At 50.6% G+C, this 7,375-nt stretch overlaps 1 protein-coding gene across 20 annotated transcripts in view; it reads left to right on the top strand.

Moving 5' to 3' along the window:
• Positions 1–1,802: 1,802 nt before the first annotated feature.
• Positions 1,803–7,375, top strand: part of ITPR1 (inositol 1,4,5-trisphosphate receptor type 1) — a 148,517-nt gene continuing 142,944 nt past the window's right edge. For all 20 annotated transcript variants that reach the window (XR_014934536.1, XR_014934535.1, XM_085516109.1 and 17 more), the window contains exon 1: positions 1,803–1,925. The gene's annotated coding sequence lies outside the window, so the exon portion shown is untranslated. The remainder of the gene's footprint in view (positions 1,926–7,375) is intronic.

Below are 7,375 nucleotides of genomic sequence, written 5' to 3'. Positions count from 1 at the left end.
CAAAGCAGACTGCTAAGATAACCTGCCCTTATTAAAGCCGTGGGATTCTGGCTGTGTCAATCCCATCAGCTGGGACAGCTTTCTGATGTATCGTGCCCACTCGTTCTCATCGCCTGCTTTCCTAGAATTCTTTTCTGCCTTGTTTCTGCACTTCCATCAGCAAGATTTATATTCTTATGTTCTCTCGGGAGACTAAATGAAGCAGTTGCAATGACAGTTTGATTCTGAACAGCATCCAACTCCCAGCTTCTAATCCGGAGGACTTCTGAGAACTTTCACGGGTGTCATTTACCCATCATCTTTGTGCTCCGAAGTCATTACTTCACAGGCAGTTAATCTCCTCTGCACACGGTTTAATTATTCTCTTTGCTCTCACTGATTACACCGTGCTCCAGAATTAAGACACTGGTTTCACTGTTATTTAAAATATTACAGAAATAGGACTCCTCAGCACTTAGCTGAAAAGCTGAGGCGTTGCATAGCGTTCCTCTGTCTTGCTAATGTTTTTCATCTCCTGGTGCTGCAGTGCTGGCATAGACATCTCTTACTGGAAGCTTTTGTGATCATTTATCTCATCATGGGGACAGGTCACGTGCAAATTAGCCCGTTTGATCCTTACAGTCCTGGCGGCTGCCTGAAATATCTTCTGTTCCTCTTCTTCTTCCCTGGCTGCTGCTTGTGCAGCTGAAACAACAGCAGAGGAAGAAGTATGCAGCAGCCTGGAGTGCTCTCGGACTGAAACAGTCCAAGCAAGTCAACAATTAATTGTAGATTAGGCAGCATTAAAATAATAATAATAATTAAAAATCACACACACACAAACACAAAACCCATTTCTTGCACGGTGTTTTCTTGTGACTGAAATCACACAGGTGGTTGGGCTGAACATCTGTGTTACAGCACTTTGACATTAAGGTGCTATCTACTACTTAGTATTTTTTTTCAGTATTTCCTCCCTGAATTCTTGAACAGCTTTGGCTCCTTGGACCCTTTGTTATATCTACACACAACCTAAGCCCAGCCTCTTGTTTGCTGCTGATCCAATAGGACTGTATTCCTCATCTCTCCATATTCCACAGCACTTTTGAGCGTGAAATCTGTCATTTCCAGGCTGCTCTACCATTTCACCTGTTCTTAAAGCTTTAAGATGATAGGAGCCTTATGAACTCACTGTGTTTGCAAAAGGAACGGAAACTTTTCTTGTGCTGGCAATGCCTGTGATTCTCTTCCCAATACCCCTCACATGTAGCAGGTTCTTTGCATGGCTCGACCAGTGTTTGTGGCTGAAGTGTTGGAGCTCGAAGTTTGAAGCTCTTCATGCTGGCTGCAGTGCCTGTCCTTGCACTGTGCCCATACACACCCACCGTTCCGGCCCTCGCCTCCCTCGGTCGCTGAGCTCTGCCAGAGATTAGATTTGATTACACGGGAATTCATTAGCATTACCTAACGACATTAAGCACCGTTACTCTGCCAAATTTCTGATGACTAACGGCTTTGTGGTACGGCAGCCAGGGCTGGGAACGGCACAGCTCCATGGCTGACCCCTGCACGGCTCATTTACGGCTGTTCCCGCTGCTCTCAGCGCTGACACAGAGCCCAGCCCGACATAGCGCTCCCTGAGGAAACTCCACGGCGGGCCGGCGCTCCGGGGCTGGCTGTGGGCGCGGCGCGGTGCACGCTGGGAGCTGTAGTCCCGTCATGGCGCCGCCCGCCTCCAGCACGCGGCGCGCGGCACGGCCGGGACTCGGCTACCCAGAATGCCCCGCGCGGCTATATAAGGCTCGGCGGCGCGCTCGGAGCGCAGTAACCATGTGGATGCGTGGCTGAGGCGGCGGCAGGTCGGCGCAGCCTTCATCCTAACGGAGCGGGCAGCGCCGCCGGCCAGCATGGGGCTGCACCGCTAGTCCGCCCCGCACAGCGCACAGGTACGGATGGGGACGGGCTGGGTGAGGGCTGCGGGTCTGGTGGGAGCCCTCTCGGTGCGGCGATACCGCTCCGGGTGGGAGAACGCGGCTCTGATCGCCCGGATCCGCGGTGCGGGGCAGTGCGGGGCAGTGCGGATGGCCGCGGGGCTGGGCTCTCAGCAGCGCCGTGCTGCTGCGGGCGCTCTGGTTCCTCGCTGTGCTCATAGGGCTGGGCTCCCCGCTCGCTGCCGTTGCCCCGGGGTACCCGGACCCCCCGGCCCTGCGGTGCTGCCCCCAAGGCCTGGAGCTGCGCTGCCGGCGGGCCCGGCCGTGTGCGCGGGGTGTGAGCTGTAGAGCCCGCTCCTTCCCGTCCGGAGCGACTCCGTGCTGAGCGACTCCCCGAGCTGCGATGTGAGCCCGTTTCCTCGCACAGCGCTGCGGGCACTCGCTGTCCCGCGGTTCTCGCCGTGGCCCCGGTCCGCCGGCTGAGTGCTGCGTCCAAAGGGGCCCCGCGGGGCGATTTGGCGAAGGAGCGCAGCGCTGGGACCGGGATCCGGCTCCAGAAGGACGTGGGGCTGCTGGAGCGGGGCCAGAGGAGGCCGGGGTGATGGAGGAGCATCTCCGCTTGGAGGAAAGGCTGCGAGCTGGGGAGGACAGCCCGGGAAAAGAAGGCAACAGGGAGTCCTCACTGCGGCCTTCCACCACCTGAGGGGAGCTGATAAACAGGAGAGCGACTTAGTCCACGGTTTGATTGCGATAGGACACGGGGAATGACTTTAAATCTCCCCTGTTATAGTTTATATTGGATATGTGGGGACAGCTCTTTACTTAGAGAGCAGTGAGGCCCCGGCAGCGCTGCCCGGAGCTGTGGTGCCCCATCCTGGAGGTGCCTGAGGCCGTGGAAGGGCCCTGGGCAGCCTGAATACAGCAGGGATTGGGGAGCTTGAAGAGCCCTTCCAACCCAACCACGCTGTGATTTTACAGTAACCAAATGTGAGAGCTGTCTGTCAAACCAGCGACTTGCAGCAGTGTGAATGGGCAGTGATTGGTGTATGTAAACAAAGCGGAGTCATTGTGAGTATAGAAAACACAAACAATTCCATTGTTTTTCCAAGCAAGTTGTTACAGGAGTGCTGTGGTGTAGGACCATTTATCTCGCTAATTACTTATAATGTTTTTTAGCCTTTTTTTTTATTAGTGATGTTTTTTTCTTGTTAAAACACCTTGTTTTGCCCCGAGACTGAAGACTTTGCCCATCTGTGTTTCCCCTGCTTCCACCTGCTTGTTTTGCAGTGTTCATTAAGCCTTGAAATAGGGAACTGGGTTTTCTCTTAGAGGTTAATAAATTCGGAACTAAACCAGCAGAGTAACCCTGGTTTGCCTTTGCAGTCGTGGGGTGGAGCTTAACTGTGGGAAATTGTCTTCTAAGATTTGTTGGCCATGAGCACCAGCACTGGAGCGTGGAGAGCATGAGGGTGCACACGTGGCTGGGGCCTTTGGTAGCAGTTGTTGGAGCTACAGGTGTGAGGACGGGCACCCAGTAGCAGTCCCTGGTTGTGAATGAAGGGGGGGAGGTCAATGGGGTCTTTTGGCACTGTGCTGTGGAGATGGATGCTATTGAAGCTAAACTTGTGTTTCAGTGCTATGTAAACAGGACCCAGGCATGCAGAGCTCTGTCTTCTTGTTCTGCCCTTTGGATGAAGCAGTCAGTGAGCTGACCATGCAGTGATGTTGTGCAAAGTCCTTAGTGTATGGTGTGCTCCTTATGAGTGTGCAGTGCAACAAGTGGCAAAACATAATGGGACCCGAGGTGCTGTTGGACCGTAGCTGTGAAGGCAGCTGTGGTTGTAGGGCTGTGCCTTGGGGCAGGAGGGATGCAGGACCCCGCGAGTGTGTGGAAGGGAAGCAGCTCACAAAGTAGCTTAGGGAGATTGAAGGGGCTTAGAGCTGGGAAGGGGTGTACTGGGATAAAGTTATGTAAATGCAATAGTTCCGTCATAGTGTGGCTGTGATATTAATCTGGGTACATAAATATCTTCCTTATGGAATGTTCCAAATGAGTTTCTGCTTCTTGACATAGTACTTTCACTTATTCCTATTGTTCCAGTAGTTCTTTATTGTGTAATAGGACAAAAGATGAGTGGGAAAAACACTGTGCAGTTCTATACAACCCATGTATTGCAGCCTGAGTGCACGTAGGTGCTGATTTGCAGGTAGTATAAGGCAGAGGACTCCAAAGCCTGTTGGCAGATCATATCCATGTCTGTGGTGACTCAGAGCGGTTCCATCATGCATCTCTTGTTTGGGAAACTGTAGCTCAAACTGGAATGAAGCTGCAGAATTCAGCTGTGGGTTCTGAGCTCAGAAAAGCTTCTCATTCCTTGCTGTGGTTTTGGTGAAGCCTATCGAAACTTGCATGAGAACCAACTTATCTTTCCTTCCTATCAGTGCTGTATAGTGAGAATAAAGTCACTGTAGAGCTGGGCAAGTTTACCCTGTAGGGAAAAAAGTGCGAGAAGTGTATGGAAGCAGACGTTCCTTTGCTGGCATACAGCTTGCAGCAGGGTAACTCCAACACCATGTGCCTGGACGCTCCCTGGAGGGTGGAGCAGAGAGCTCAGTGTTTGTGCTTCTCCCATCACTGCTGAACAGATCTGCAAGGGCTGGAAGAAGGCTCTGAGAAGTGTATTTTTGGGTTAGGATGTTTCTGCTGTTGGAGTAACCTGATACTGAGTTATAGGGAACGAGGCCTGGATGCTGAATCCAGATATAATGATGTGTACTTGAATCATTCATTGCTCTCCTCATCCCTGCCCTGTGCAGGGTGTCTGAAGACAGAAGGCAGTGATTTCTGTCCATGCACATGCAAGAAATCTGATCACGGTTGGCCAAAAACATATGCTGCCAGATGACTGTGGCTTTTTGCTTTAATGATTTCTGGGAATTGCTTAGTAGCAATTTAGTATTGAAAGTTTTACAAATATTTGGGTTGCATCCTGGCGAACTCCTTCCTCCTCTTGAAAAATTCACAGATCTGCCAGGAAGTTCTGAAGAAAGAAGTGTTAATTGTAGCATTGTGATGTCTGTGCCCTGTCTGCAGCCCATGCACACACAGGGGCGGGTGCTGTTTGCTGATGGTCCTTGATCTAAAGGGTTAAATGAAGACTGATGTATCTTCTGATTGAAATAATTCAGCGTTGGCCACTCCTTCATCTGCAAGGGTTAAGCAGATTCAGTTGCTAATGCTCTTTATGAGCTAAGTTGGTACAGTATTTCAAACCTTTGCTTCAGAGGAATCACTTGTGTTTGAGTTCTCAATGACTGCTGGGAGGCCAATGTTCACCCAGCCCAAGAGCTTGAGCCTCCCCTGCACAGCAGCGACAGTGGCTGGGTTTTTGGGTCAGGAGGGTGCAAAGTAGGTCCCTTGGCCACCAGTGGTTGCCCACGTGCTGGTCATGTGCTGGTAGGGGCTCCTCCTCCCCTGCACCTTGTCCCAGGCACTTGGGCTCTCTCTGCAGACCTGGCTGCCTGCTGAGGTGTCCAGGAGGGAAGGAGCGAGCTCACCACACAGGGCTGCTGTGGCTGGGAGCTGGGTACGACTCAATCCTTCAGCTGGAGAGCCGTGCTGGGGGAAGAGAAGCGTTGGCACTACTGCCAGCGGGGACCCGAAGCTACCAAGAGGCATCCTGCAGAGCCCAACCCTGGAAGGAGACAACAGTGAGACCATGGAGGGCAGAGAACCTCCGCCAAGGTAAAGGAAGAGGTGGGAATTGCAGCACTCAGAGAAAGTCAAAGAGTTGTGTGAGGGCACTTTGGAGGGATGGACAGGCAGAAGAAAAATGCTCTGCTAGGTGTGGGGAGCGCTGCATTTGGTAGAAGCCCACATCTCTTAAAGAAAGAAGTGTGGGCTGTAGGAGGCAGCCCATTGTGAGGGAGGTCTGGCAGGTGTATGGCTATGCAGGGTACAACGTTCTATGTGCTTTCCTGCCCTGGCCAGGCTTCAGTAGATGTTATAAACCATGATGGCTCTCCTTACCTGTGACATTGGTTGCTCTGTTTCTTTTGGCATGTTCCAAGTCTCTCCTAATAAAATATTCTGGAAAACATTGTGTGCTTTCCTAGGGCTTCGCCTGCCACTAAGTATGGACTTCAGTAGGCATCAACTTCAGCAAGTGATGCCTACTTCTAATGGAATTAAAAAGTTGCTGTCAGGTCACATTTGGTTTGAAACTTTAAAAATGATTTGTTTCCTGACAGCGCATCTCTAACAAGTGCTCGTTTTTGGCTCCTGCAGATGCCTGTCAGTGCGATCTGTCAGCTGTGTTTCTGACATCAGCCTGATGGTTGTGCTGGGAGATGCCTGTCACAGCGTACCGCTGCCCAGTGCCTTGTTAGGGGTATTTGGGTGGGTTTTCTGTCATGGCAAGGTGGCTGTTTGCCCACCTGGATGCTCTGGATGAGTAAAAATAATCAGCATCATGCGTATTTGTTGTGTGGAGGATGGTCTTGAGGCTGACAAAATGTGCTCCTTTTGTTTCTCCCTTATTATTAAACTGTGCTTCATTGCACCTACTGAGTGTTACTTCTGAGTAACTTTCTAATTGTAATGGTAACTGTAAATACATTGTTTTATCTGCCCAGTAACAGAACGTATGGTTAGAATGCAATTAACTTGGTTGTTGTCATGCTGAATGAGTTTCAGTGTCTCTTTCTTACTTCAAGAGTAGGGAAAACGTGCTGGAGTACCGTGCAATGGAGCACATTGGGAGAGGTGCACTGAGTGCAGGGAGCCCTTTATTGGCTCTGGGCTCCGCCTCCTGTGTGCCCTGTGCTAAGTCCCGTGTACTCCTGCATCCTCCTCATCCTCCACCTGAAAGCTGTGGAAAAATCTTCTGTGTTTTAAGCATTAAGACTGAAAAAGCCTTTGTCTGAGAAAGTGCATTTCTCCGTTTTAATCTAACAGTTCATCAAAAGAAAACTTGTCTGTGCATAGGAGGCTTCTGGACATGAGAGGCTGCAGTTAAATGGAAAACAAGATCATGTGGTAGATAAACACAGCGTGCTGATATCTTTTAAAATGTGTAATCTGTAAAATGACAACACCTGTTCCTGCTGTTGGAGCCTGCAGCCTTTGCTCCGTGGCCCAGCCCTGCTGCTTTGGCTTTGCCACTGTGTGTGATGTGATCTGTTTAGCCAGAAGCTTTGGAAGTGGCAGTACTGCATCCTGAACCCCCAAAAGGGTGATTATTCACTGGGTGATCTTTAAAAGGGGTGATTCCTTGCTTTGGCTGCTTTAATGGAATTCTTAGAAACCCTTCTCACAGCCCTCCGGGAGGAAACTTTCCTTCATTCTTTTTTAAATTGAAATAAAAATGGGGAACGCAAGCTTTTCTGTTTCAGTTTTTATGACAGGAATTGCACCTGTAAAAATAGACATGAAATGCTGGGAGGGCCCTATCTCAAGCATGTGG

This window comes from Coturnix japonica, chromosome 15 (genome assembly GCF_054131305.1).
Source record: "Coturnix japonica strain WE chromosome 15, WE-NBRP24, whole genome shotgun sequence".
Classification (NCBI taxonomy): domain Eukaryota; kingdom Metazoa; phylum Chordata; class Aves; order Galliformes; family Phasianidae; genus Coturnix; species Coturnix japonica.
This window is presented reverse-complemented; position numbering and strand designations above follow the sequence as displayed.